Consider the following 14,387-nt stretch of genomic DNA (forward strand, 5'->3'; position numbering starts at 1 on the left):
ACTCTAGTGGTAGCATGAGACGGAGTCTACAACCCACACAAGTGGCTCAGGTAGTGCAGCTCATCCAGGATGGCACATCAATGCGAGCTGTGGCAAGAAGGTTTGCTGTGTCTGTCAGCGTAGTGTCCAGAGCATGGAGGCGCTACCAGGAGACAGGCCAGTACATCAGGAGACGTGGAGGAGGCCTTAGGAGGGCAACAACCCAGCAGCAGGACCACTACCTCCGCCTCTGTGCAAGGAGGAACAGGAGGAACACTGCCAGAGCCCTGCAAAATGACCTCCAGCAAGCCAAAAATGTGCATGTGTCTACTCAAACGATCAGAAACAGACTCCATGAGGGTGGTATGAGGGCCCGACGTCAACAGGTGGGGGTTGTGCTTACAACCCAACACCGTGCAGGACGTTTGGCATTTGCCAGAGAACACCAAGATTGGCAAATTTGCCACTGGCGCCCTGTGCTCTTCACAGATGAAAGCAGGTTCTCACTGAGCACATGTGACAAACGTGACAGAGTCTGGAGAACGTTCTGCTGCCTGCAAGATCCTCCTGCATGACCAGTTTGGCAGTGGGTCAGTAATGGTGTGGGGTGGCATTTCTTGGGGGGGCCGCACAGCCCTCCATGTGCTCGCCAGAGGCAGTCTGACTGCCATTAGGTACTGAGATGAGATCCTCAGACCCCTTGTGAGACCATATGCTGGTGCGGTTGGCCCTGGGTTCCTCCTAATGCAAGACAATGCTAGACCTCATGTGGCTGGAGTGTGTCAGCAGTTCCTGCAAGACGAAGGCATTGATGCTATGGATTGGCCCGCCCGTTCCCCAGACCTGAATCCAATTGAGCACATCTGGGACATCATGTCTCGCTCCATCCACCAACGCCACGTTGCACCACAGACTGTCCAGGAGTTGGCGGATGCTTTAGTCCAGGTCTGGGAGGAGATCCCTCAGGAGACCATCCATCACCTCATCAGGAGCATGCCCAGGCATTGTAGGGAGGTCATACAGGCACGTGGAGGCCGCACACACTACTAAGCCTCATTTTGACTTGTTTTAAGGACATTACATCAAAGTTGGATCAGCCTGTAGTGTGTTTTTCCACTTTAATTTTGAGTGTGACTCCAAATCCAGACCTCCATGGGTTAATAAATGTTATTTCCATTGATAATTTTTGTGTGATTTTGTTGTCAGCACATTCAACTATGTAAAGAACAAAGTATTTAATAAGAATATTTCATTCATTCAGATCTAGGATGTGTTATTTAAGTGTTCCCTTTATTTATTTGAGCAGTGTGTGTGTGTATATATATATATATATATATATATATATATATATATATATATAAGAGATGTACGGGGGGGGGCACTTTTTGTGTTTTGGTTCTAATTCCATTTTCGTGTTGTGGTTTTGGCTTGGTTCTGCCAAAACCACCCTTTCGAGTTTTGGTTTTGGTTTTGGATCTGGATGATTTGAAACAAAACAAAACATAATAACAGCTAAAATCACAGAATTTGGGGGTAATTTTGCTCCTACAGTATTATTAACCTCAATAACAATAATTTCCACTCATTTCCAGTCTATTCTGAACACCTCACACCTCACAATATTGTTTTTAGGCCTAAAAGTATCCCTGAGGTGGCTGTATGACTAAGCTAAGCGACACAAATGTGCGGCACAAACACCTGGCCAATCTAGGAGTGGCACTGCAGTAGCAGAAAAGATGGCACTATTCAAAAACTAGTCCCCAAACAGCACATGATGCAAAGTAGAAAAGAGGTGCAATTAGGTAGCTGGATGGCCAAGCTAAGCGGCACAAACACCTGGCCCATCTAGGAGTGGATCTGCAGTTACAGACAGGATGGCAGATTTAAAAACTAGTCCCCAAACAGCACATGGTGCAATGAAGTAGCTGGATGGCCAAGATAAGCGACACAAGTGTGCGGCACAAACACCTGGCCCATCTAGGAGTAGCGCTGCAGTTACAGACAGGATGGCACTTAAAAAACTAGTCCCAAAACAGCACATGATGCAAAGAAGAAAAAGAGGTGCAAGTTGGAATTGTTTTTGGGCCACCGACAGCATCTCCTGCACACCCCTCTCATTTTCAAAAAATTCGACACCACCAAATTAATTGTATGTGCAAAACATGGGACATGCTGGAATTTGCCCAGATGTAATGCACGCACAATATTGGTGGCGTTGTCCGATATCACAAATCCCCAGGAGAGTCCAATTGGGGTAAGCCATTCTGCGATGATGTTCCTCAGTTTCCGTAAGAGGTTGTCAGCTGTGTGCCTCTTATGGAAAGCGGTGATACATAGCGTAGCCTGCGTAGGAACGAGTTGACGTTTGCAAGATGCTGCTACTGGTGCAGCTGTGGGAGGCCATACATCTACCCAGTGGGCTGTTACAGTCATATAGTCCTTAATCTGCCCTCTTCCACTTGACCACATGTCCATGGTTAAGTGGACACTGGATACAACTGCATTTTGTAGGACACTGGTGACTCTTTTTCTGACGTCTGTGTACATTCTTGGTATCGTCTGCCTAGAGAAGTGGAACCAGGATGGGATTTGATACCGGGGACACACTATCTCCATCAAATCTTTAAGTGACTCTGAACTAATGGTGGATACAGGACGCACGTCTAACACCAACATAGCTGTCAAGGCTTCAGTTATCCGCTTTGCAAAAGGATGACTGCTGTCATATTTCATCTTCCTCACAAAGGACTGTTGGACAGTCAATTGCTTACTGGAAGTAGTACAAGTGGTCTTCCGACTTCCCCTCTGGGATGACAATCGATTCCCAGCAGCAACAACAGCAGCGGAAGCAACAGCAGGCGTAACACTCAAGGATCCTACGGAGGAATCCCGGTTAGGAGAGGACTTCTCAGTCTTGACAGTGACATGGCTTGCAGGACTACGGACGTTGCTGACTGAGGAGGAAGTTGACGTTGAGGGAGTTGGTGGTGTGGCTTGCAGGAGCTTGGGCACAGGAGGAAGAAGGAATTTAGGTGTCAGTGGACTGCTTACGCTCTTACCCAAAGTTTCTGAACTTGACACTGACGTCTGATGAATGCGCAGCAGGTGACGTATAAGGGAGGATGTTCCTAGGTGGATAACATCCTTACCCCTACTTATTACAGATTGACAGAGGCAACAGATGGCTTGACACCTGTTGTCCGGATTTGTGGAGAAATAATTCCACACCGAAGAGGTGGCTTTTTTGGTATTTTGCCCAGGCATCACACTGGGCTTCTTCGTCCCAAGGACAACAGATGTCTCCCCCAGTGCCTGACTTAAACAAACCACCTCTCCATCAGAATCCTCATAGTCAACTTCCTCCTCAGCGACAGCAACACCCATATCCTCATCCTGGTGTACTTCAACAGTGACATCTTCAATTTGAATATCAGGAACTGGACTATGAATGCTCCTTCCAGCACTTGCAGGGGGTGTGCAATTAGTGGAAGGGGCCACCTCTACCCGTCCAGTGTTGGGGTGGTCAGGCATCGCAACCGCCGACACACTTGGACTCTCCTTGGGGATTTGTGATACGATCTCAGAGCGCACAGTTCTTTTCTGTGCTCTTTCCAGCTTAACTCTCTTAATTTTTCTAGCGGGAGGATGAGGGCTTCCATTGTCATGTAAAGCTGAACCACTAGTCATGAACAGTGGCGGATTTAGCGGGTGGCGATTAGGGCGAACGCCCCCCCTACATGTACCGGCACCGGGATGGAGGCCGGGTCCCGCTGCGGTGGTGGGAACGGGGTGGATAGCGGTGCAGCGCGGCGGGGGAAGGGGAGAGAGAGAGCGTCCTGACACGCGTACAGCGGCCTCTGTTTTTACCACGCCCCCTCCTCCCTGTACGCGCGTCAGGACGCTCTCTCTCTCTCCTCGTCCCCCGCCGCGCTGCATTGCTCTCTGCCCCGTTCCCAATACCGCGGCGGGACCTGGCCTCCATTCACTGTCAGGTGTGTGTGTGTGTGTGACTGTCAGGTGTGCGTGTGTGTGTGTGTGTGTGTGTGTGTGTGTGTGTGTGTGTGTGTGTGTGTGTGTGTGAATTTCGCCTCATACATTGTGCTATAATGGGCATTTAGAATCATTCTGCGTGCTATAATGTGCATTTAGGATCATTCAGTGTGCTATAATGTGCATTTAGGATCATTCTGCGTGCTATAATGTGCATTTAGGATCATTCAGTGTGCTATAATGTGCATTTAGGATCATTCAGTGTGCTATAATGTGCATTTAGGATCATTCTGCGTGCCATGATGTGCATTTAGGATCATTCAGTGTGCTATGATGTGCATTTAGGATCATTCAGTGTGCTATAATGTGCATTTAGGATCATTCAGTGTGCTATAATGTGCATTTAGGATCATTCAGTGTGCTATAATGTGCATTTAGGATCATTCAGTGTGCTATAATGTGCATTTAGGATCATTCTGCGTGCTATAATGTGCATTTAGGATCATTCAGTGTGCTATAATGTGCATTTAGGATCATTCAGTGTGCTATAATGTGCATTTAGGATCATTCTGCGTGCTATAATGTGCATTTAGGATCATTCAGCGTGCTATAATGTGCATTTCGGATCATTCTGCGTGCTATGTGCATTTCGGATCATTCAGTGTGCTATAATGTGCATTTCGGATCATTCTGCGTGCTATGATGTGCATTTTGGATCATTCTGCGTGCTATGTGCATTTCGGATCATTCAGTGTGCTATAATGTGCATTTAGGATCATTCAGTGTGCTATAATGTGCATTTAGGATCATTCTGCGTGCTATGATGTGCATTTCGGATCATTCTGCGTGCTATGATGTGTATTTCGGATAATTCTGCGTGCTATGATGTGCATTCGGATCATTCTGCGTGCTATGATGTGCATTTAGGATCATTCTGCGTGCTATGTGCATTTCGGATCATTCAGTGTGCTATGATGTGCATTTTGGATCATTCTGCGTGCTATGATGTGAATTTCGGCTCATTCTGCGTGCTATAATGTGAATTTCGGATCATACTGTGTGCTACATTATGAATTTCAGCTCATACAGTGTGCTATAATGTAAATTTCGGCTCATTCTGTGTGCTGTAGAAACAGAATTTGTTGACAGATAAGAACCACTTGGCCCATCTAGTCTGCCCCTTTTTTTTTTTTTTTTTTTTTTTTTTACATTATTTTTATCTCTAACCTTATCTGATCCTTATTTCTTTGTAAGAATATCCTTATGTCTATCCCATGCATGTTTAAATTGCCCTACTGTCTTAGCCTCTACTACCTCTGATGGAAGGAATGGTGATTCGCCAGTCTGTATCACCAGTGTGCAGGGTTCTCTCCACTAACTGGCAACATTTTATTAGTAATGGCAACAATAGGAAATTTTAGAAGCGAACGGGAAGGGCATTACTAAGTGGGAGGGGCTATGATTAGGGGGAGGAGTCATAATTCTTAAACCGCCCCCCCTAAAAGTTAAGTCTAGATCCGCCACTGGTCATGAACATAGGCCAGGGCCTCAGCCGTTCCTTGCCACTCCGTGTCGTAAATGGCATATTGGCAAGTTTACGTTTCTCCTCAGACCATTTAAATTTCTTTTTTTGGTTCTTTTTACTGAACTTTGGCTTGTTGGATTTTACACGCCCTCTACGATCACATTGGGCATTTGCCTTGGCAGACGACATTGATGGCATTTCATTGTCTATGTCATGGCTAGTGGCAGCAGCTTCAGCACTAGGAGGAAGTGGTTCTTCTTGATCTTTCCCTATTTTCTCCTCAACATTTTTGTTCTCCATTATTTTTTGGGAGTTATATGAGACAATATGCAGGAATGACTGGAATTACTGATGACACAGGGCACTACCACTGGTCTGATGCAGCACAACACGTTGTTGTTATGATTATTATACTGCAGCAGTGGACATATAGCAGCAGCGTATATCGTCACTGGAATTACTGATGACATATATATATATATATATATATATACATATACATACATACATACATACATACATACATACATACATACATACATACATACTGCTCAAAAAAATAAAGGGAACACTAAAATAACACATCCTAGATCTGAATGAATGAAATATTCTTATTAAATACTTTGTGGAAATATACAACCACGCCTGATTCAATTATGTTAAGGAATGCATACCCCAATGATTATCATAAATATATTGTCAATTCTGAATTGTTAGTATAGATCCCAATTACCAATGAAAATGATAACCTACACAATGTGTTCTTTTGGGAATTTTAACGTGCTTTTAATCAGAAAAAAATGATGTATTAAAATTCAGCTAATGCATACATATGAAGATATGATGCAAAGTGTAAAAGAAAAAAGGGGGGGGAAGAGGGGAAGGGAGGAGGAAAACAAACAAGGGAAACGAATTAATGGGAGAAATGAAATCAGTTGCTGCAGTGTTTAAGGGGAGAAAAGTAATAATAACAGAGATGTGATAGTTTGTTTTGAAAGATGATAAACACTGCAGTATTAGGTCTGTAATACACTCAGATCGGTGGCGTCCCACCTCTGTAGTGTTAATGTCCTTCTGAATGTCTTATAAGCTCAGTGCCGATGAGGTAGTGTGTACAAATGTCCTTTGGAGGTTTCAGAATATGGGGTACCCCTGGTGACCTGCTGGCAATATGGGATAAGACTGGGGCTGGTACTGTGGTAATTAGGACTCCGGACGCACCGTTATCCCTTGCACCCCGATCAGCCGCGGTGTCGCTTGTTCTCAGGGCAGCTGGGATGCGGTCACCATCTTGGAGAGAGAGAGAAGGGAAATGCTTCTAGCCCTGTTCGGCTGTCCACTTTGCCTTCTCCTCTCCTACGGGGTCCCTTACCTCGTTCTCTCAGCTCCGTCCTCGTTCCCGCTCCCACGTGGGAGCGCAGAGCTTTGAGAGTCTGAGACAGCACATCTGCACTGCAGGCCACCCAGGGGGCAGAGCTTGGTACGACCCTGGGTCTGAGGCAGAGCTTCAGATAGAGCCGTGGAGAAGGAGAGGAAGCAGAGGACGAGCGAGGGGACAGCATACTGAGAGAGCAGCTGCTGTGGTCACGTGACCGGACCGACCCGGAAGGAAGAGAGGTTACCAAGGAGAAGCGAGACGCTGCGGGCAAGAAGAGGACAGACGGAGCTGAGGGAACGAGGTAAGGGACCCCGTAGGAGAGGAGAAGGCAAAGCGGACAGCTGAACAGGGCTAGAAGCATTTCCCTTCTCTCTCTCTCCAAGACGGTGAACGCATCCCAGCTGCCCTGAGAACCACGGTGCGCTTGTCAGAGCGACACCGCGGCTGATCGGGGCGCAAGGGATAACGGTGCGTCCGGAGTCCTAATTACCACAGTACCAGCCCCAGTCTTATCCCATATTGCCAGCAGGTCACCAGGGGTACCCCATATTCTGAAACCTCCAAAGGACATTTGTACACACTACCTCATCGGCACTGAGCTTATAAGACATTCAGAAGGACATTAACACTACAGAGGTGGGACGCCACCGATCTGAGTGTATTACAGACCTAATACTGCAGTGTTTATCATCTTTCAAAACAAACTATCACATCTCTGTTATTATTACTTTTCTCCCCTTAAACACTGCAGCAACTGATTTCATTTCTCCCATTAATTCGTTTCCCTTGTTTGTTTTCCTCCTCCCTTCCCCTCTTCCCCACCCTTTTTTCTTTTACACTTTGCATCATATCTTCATATGTATGCATTAGCTGAATTTTAATACATCATTTTTTTCTGATTAAAAGCACGTTAAAATTCCCAAAAGAACACATTGTGTAGGTTATCATTTTCATTGGTAATTGGGATCTATACTAACAATTCAGAATTGACAATATATTTATGATAATCATTGGGGTATGCATTCCTTAACATAATTGAATCAGGCGTGGTTGTATATTTCCATTTTGTATACCCTTAGAGGTTTGGGTTTTACCTCTTTCACAACCTTGCTGCCGTAACAGATATCCAGACAAGCAGGGCGCTAGATACCAACTTTACTGTTATTAAATACTTTGTTCTTTACATAGTTGAATGTGCTGACCACAAAATCACACAAAAATTATCAATGGAAATCAAATTTATTAACCCATGGAGGTCTGGATATGGAGTCACCCTCAAAATGAAAGTGGAAAAACACACTACAGGCTGATCCAACTTTGATTGGAAGTCAAAATGAGGCTCAGTAGTGTGTGTGGCCTCCACGTGCCTGTATGACCTCCCTACAACCCACACAAGTGACTCAGGTAGTGCAGCTCATCCAGGATGGCACATCAATGCGAGCTGTGGCAAGAAGGTTTGCTGTGTCTGTCAGCGTAGTGTCCAGAGCATGGAGGCGCTACCAGGAGACAGGCCAGTACATCAGGAGACGTGGAGGAGGCCGTAGGAGGGCAACGACCCAGCAGCAGGACCGCTACCTCCAACTTTGTGCAAGGAGGAACAGGAGGAGCACTGCCAGAGCCCTGCAAAATGACCTCCAGCAAGCCACAAATGTGCATGTGTCTACTCAAATGGTCAGAAACAGACTCCATGAGGGTGGTATGAGGGCCCGACATCCACAGGTGGGGGTTGTGCTTACAGCCCAACACCGTGTAGGACGTTTGGCATTTGCCAGAGAACACCAAGATTGGCAAATTCACTACTGGCGCCCTGTGCTCTTCACAGATGAAAGCAGGTTCTCACTGAGCACATGTGACAGACGTGACAGAGTCTGGAGACGCCAAGGAGAATGTTCTGCTGCCTGCAACATCCTCCAGCATGACTGGTTTGGCAGTGGGTCAGTAATGGTGTGGGGTGGCATTTCTATGGGGGGCCGCACAGCCCTCCATGTGCTCGCCAGAGGTAGCCTGACTGCCATTAGGTACCGAGATGAGATCCTCAGACCCCTTGTGAGACCATATGCTGGTGTGGTTGGCCCTGGGTTCCTCCTAATGCAAGACAATGCTAGACCTCATGTGGCTGGAGTGTGTCAGGAGTTCCTGCAAGACGAAGGCATTGATGCTATGGACTGGCCCGCCCGTTCCCCAGACCTGAATCCAATTGAGCACATCTGGGACATCATGTCTCGCTCCATCCACTAACGCCACGTTGCACCACAGACTGTCCAGGAGTTGGCGGATGCTTTAGTCCAGGTCTGGGAGGAGATCCCTCAGGAGACCATCCGCCACCTCATCAGGAGCATGCCCAGGAGTTGTAGGGAGGTCATACAAGCACGTGGAGGCCACACACACTACTAAGCCTCATTTTGACTTGTTTTAAGGACATTACATCAAAGTTGGATCAGCCTGTAGTGTGTTTTTCCACTTTGATTTTGAGGGTGACTCCAAATCCAGACCTCCATGGGTTAATAAATTTGATTTCCATTGATAATTTTTGTGTGATTTTGTTGTCAGCACATTCAACTATGTAAAGAACAAAGTATTTAATAAGAATATTTCATTCATTCAGATCTAGGATGTGTTGTTTAAGTGTTCCCTTTATTTTTTTGAGCAGTGTATATACATATATATACCGTTCAGGTACTTATCCATCATGCAGTATCATCTGATTGGCTCCAAATGTATTCTGCGGCAGGATAATGATGCCAAACATACAGCCAATGGCATTAAGATCTATCTTCGGCGTAAAGAAGTGACAATATGTCCCCCACAGAGCCCTTATCTCAACATCATTGAGTCTGTTTGGGATTACATAAAGAGACAGAAGGATTTGAGCAAGCCTACATCCACAGAAGATCTGTGGTTACTTCTCCAAGATGTTTGGAACAACCCTGCACAGTTCCTTCAAAAACTGTGTGCAATTGATGCTGTTTTGAAGGCAAAGGGTTGTCACACAAAATATTGATTTGATTTAGATTTATCTTCTGTTCATTTACTTTGAATTTTGAAAGCATTCTTACTTTGCAGATTTTTTTCCACACCTGCCTGAAACTTTTGCACAGTATTATATACAGATGTGTCCTTATACATCTTTGACTGCGATGCCTTTGCACCACAGGCTGGTGTTCCCGGCTTAGTGTACCACAGTGGGGAGCAAGCATCTGCTACTCAGTATGGGAAAAAAAGAATTGCAGCCGCAGGCAGCAGGGGAACAATGCTCCAGCTGCAATAGGGGTAGGCAGCGACACTCAATAAGAATGGGCAGCAAGGAGCTATGCTCCAGCAACCCTTTTCCTGTAGTCAATATTTGTCAGCGGCAATAGTAGCAGAACAATATTTCGGCAAAGATGTGTCCTTTGAAAAAAACTGTTTCTGTGTGGGGCCCAAACAAAGCAAGCACTTTAGCCACAAAAGTGTCAGTCCCTGTCACTGAAGTTCTTGGTTTGTTACACTGTGTATGTCCTTTTTAATATCCAAAATAAAGGTGGGATGGAGGGCTCAAGGACAATTCCATCTTGCACCACTTTTCATTTTTGCACTGACGTGTGGTAATGTTTCATAGAAATGCTATGAATTGCCATATATTTGTGCCGCTGCTCTGACAGTTAGTAACCAGCCAACTCACTGCAGCCTTTGGCCTAAACTGGATGAAAACAATATTGTGAGCTGTAAGGTGGTCAAAATTGACTGGAAATTAGTGTCATTAAACTAATAATACTTTAGGAACAAAAACAGGCCAAAATTCTGTGATTTTAGCTATTTTTTAATACAGATCCAAAACCAAAAACCACAAGGGTGGTTGGGGCAAAACCAATGCAGATCCAAAACACAAAGGAGATATAGATCCAAAACCCAAGATTTGGGCTGGCCCACATCTCTAATTTTAATGGGACATCCGTTACACCTCATGTTGCACTTTGGTGGAGAAGTGTATTTCCAGAGCAATCACAGCAATGAAACCACACTCACAAAATTGATACATGTAAGAAACACAGGCTCCAATTTCTCTTCATCTTCTGTTTAAGCAATATGTGATTTGAAGAGGAGCAGTAGCTCAGGAAAGAAGTGGATCGGTTTGAAAGGATTTGCACTAAAGATGGGCATCGGGTTGGTCTTTGAGGAGACTTTTACACTTTTTCACAAAGTGGTTCTCGCGGTTGTTCTGCACACCTGGGATTCAGGACCGTAACTAGGTGTGTGCTAGCGCATCTGCACTGTAGGCGCATCTGCTGGCACACACATAGGGCTGTATCATACACGTATTGAAGTGCCCGTATACCATGTTAGCGTGTCACATAGAGTCATAGCCGGGTGCTGCAGCTTGCCGGCTGCATGCTCAGTCTCTGCTGGTCTTCCCCGCTGTGGCACTATGTCACTGGCATGTTTCCCCGCAGATGCTCTGGGCTCTCCCTGCAAGGTAATTAGAGACACTGTTATGCACACCAGTGCCTGCAGGAAAGTACTGGTGTCAGAACTGTTATGCACTCCAGTGTCTGCAGGAATGTACTGGTGTTTGAACTGTTATGCAAAACAAATGGACTCACAGACAAACTGGGGAATATGACATAACATACACAGAAGGTAATAGGGTAACAAAATACACACAAAGTGAACAGAGAAGCCCAGAGGCTAAGGAACTGGGTATCTCCTTTGTATTAGAACTGCACAGATGGAAAAAGCAAGATGTTGTGTTTTAATACATAGAGAACCCGAAATGCTGTTGCTAAGGGCAACAGCAAAACCCTAAAGGGTTACCAACGGGTGTGGCAGTAAACTCCTTGGTCAGAGATGGAATGATAGACACAAGGAGAGTCTCCACAATCCTATTTCTCACTTGCAGTGCACAGGTTTTAGCTTACTGCCACTAAACTGACCCCTGACACCTAGCACAGTGAGACAGGATTAGACAGGCAAGTCTTAGAATACAGCCGCAAACTTGCTAAGTTCACAGAGTGGTAACAGAACCCCAGCAAGCTAAACGACTGACTCCAGTCTTACTGCTAGGTCTGGATTGGCAGAGTGTAATACCAAATCCCCAGGCCTATTTGCAGTAAGCAACAAACAAATACAAAGCTACACAGTACTGGCTAACTTTCATGAACTGACTAACCAACAAAGATTCAGCAGCATCTGCTTACCCTGAAAAGAGGCCTTATAAAGCAGGTGCTGTCCTCGCCCCACTCAGACCTCACAGACTGTGAGCACAAAAACCAGCACCGGATCCCCTGCCGTGCACAGAGCCTATAACCACTGCACAGCAAAAGACCCGAACCGGAGTATCAGCTGCGCTCAGGTTACTCCACTAGCACTTGTCTCCCGGTTGCCATGACGACGTGGCAGCACAGGGCAGGAGACCCTAACAGACACACACACACATTTATTGATCATTCTCTCTCTCTCTCTCTCTCACTACCTGGTGCAGTGTGTCTAAGGAACTCTATATGGTGCAGTGTCTAAGGGGGTCTACCTGGCACAGTGTGTCTAAGGGGCTCTACCTGGCACAATGTGTACAAGTGGCAGTACTGTGTGGTGTAATGTAAATAACGAACACTGCTGTGTGGTGTAATGTGAATTAGTACTATTATGTGGCTGCGCCCCTTCCCCATGAAGTCATGCCCCAGATTTTTTTGTCACACGTCTTCGCCACGCACTGTCCCTATTTTACACACGAGGAGGCATAATTTCCCTTTCTAGCATAGGGCACCAAAATGTCTACTAACAGCTCTCCTGGGTATACCTGTGGTTTGCAGAAGCATCTTCCAACAGGAAACAATAGATAAGCACTTTCATACTCTTTATTAATGACGTCTAAATGATTTGTATTTCTGTTACGTTTCCAGTTTATACCACAGGTTGTGTAGCCAAAGAGTATCAATACCTTATCATTGAGGTAACATAGTAACATACTGTAGGGGGTCTATTTACTAAGTCTTGGATGGAGATAAAGTCGACGAAGATAAAGTACCAGCCAATCAGCTCCTAACTGCCATGCCACAGGCCGTGTTTGAAAAGTGGCAGTTAGGAGCTGATTGGTTGGTACTTTATCTCCAGCGACTTTATCTCCATCCAAGACTTAGTAAATAGACCCCATAGCCGGTGAGGTTGAAAAAAGACTAGTAGTCCATCGAGTTCAACCTGAATGATATTGCATTCCCTAATCTATTTAGGTTAAAGGCTATATCCTCGTATATCTTTTTCTGTTAGAAATTTGTCTAACCTATTTTTAAATGCATTGACTGAGTCCACCATTATAACCTTCTCTGGCAGTGTATTCCATATTTGTATATTGCCCTTACAGTGAAGAATCCCTGCGCTGAGTATGAAATTTCCTCTCCTCAAGCCTTAGCGGGTGTCTGCGCGTTTTTTATGTGGAGGTCTCTTACTAAACAACTCACATGATAGCTCTGCATATTGCCTCTTTATATATTTGTAAATATTAATCATATCTCCTCTTAGTCGGCTCATTTCAATTGTAAACATATCTAACCTAGAAAGGATCTCCTCATAGTCCATTGTCTCCAACCTCTTAATCAATTTGGTTGCTCGCCTCTGAACCTTTTCAAGTTCTAATATGTCTCTTTTATAGTGTGGTGCCCAGAACTGTACACAATACTCAAGTTGCGGCCATCTGGAGACTGGTGTAGGAAGGAAGGGTTTGTGTTCTTGGAACACTGGCCGGACTTCTCAGTCAGGCGCCATCTTTTTTGTCGTGATGGATTGTACCTGAATGAGGAGGGGGCTGCGGTGCTGGGGGGCAGGATGGTTAGAAGGTTGGAGGAGCTTTCTGACTAGGTGACACCGGGGGTGGGGGGTTAGCTAGATGCTACAGGTCAAACAGTGAAAACAGGATGACAGTAGTGAACAAATTGAGGGTGGAGAAGTGGGAAGCGAAAGATCAGTCGGCAAGGGCAGGGGTATTTGCATGGATATTGATACCGGAAATACTGACACTGGTATTGCCCAAGATATTCCCAATTTATCACCTAATGACGAATATGGCTCAGCAATACTGTATATAGAAAATTATGTCCATAGCATAAGGGAAGATACTAACATAAGGGGGGAAGGGGGTTTAGAAAGTCTTAAGGGGTCAAATAGAGATGGGAGTGAGGAAGGCTGTATTATTATTATTTTTTAATTCACTTTTTATTGAAGCATTGTACAAAAGTAACATTCAGTATCCAAAGGGAAAATACAGATATTGTATTCAAAAGTAAGAAGAAATAAATTCAAAAAGTGAGCAATATCACTAGTCTTGTACATGTGTAGCTGTCAAATATATAATGCAAGTATACTGAGTCAGAAACAAAGTAATACAATAGATACAATATCGTAAAGAATTAAAAACAAAAAAGAAAATATGGGTAGTCTCCCCCCCCCCCCCTCCCCCATCAAATCAATCGACCTTCATTTAGAAGGAGGGCGTGTCTAGAATTATAGGTGGGTCATTATCTACAAGACGTTGTAGATACCAAGTAG

This window comes from Pseudophryne corroboree, chromosome 9 (genome assembly GCF_028390025.1).
Source record: "Pseudophryne corroboree isolate aPseCor3 chromosome 9, aPseCor3.hap2, whole genome shotgun sequence".
NCBI lineage: Eukaryota > Metazoa > Chordata > Amphibia > Anura > Myobatrachidae > Pseudophryne > Pseudophryne corroboree.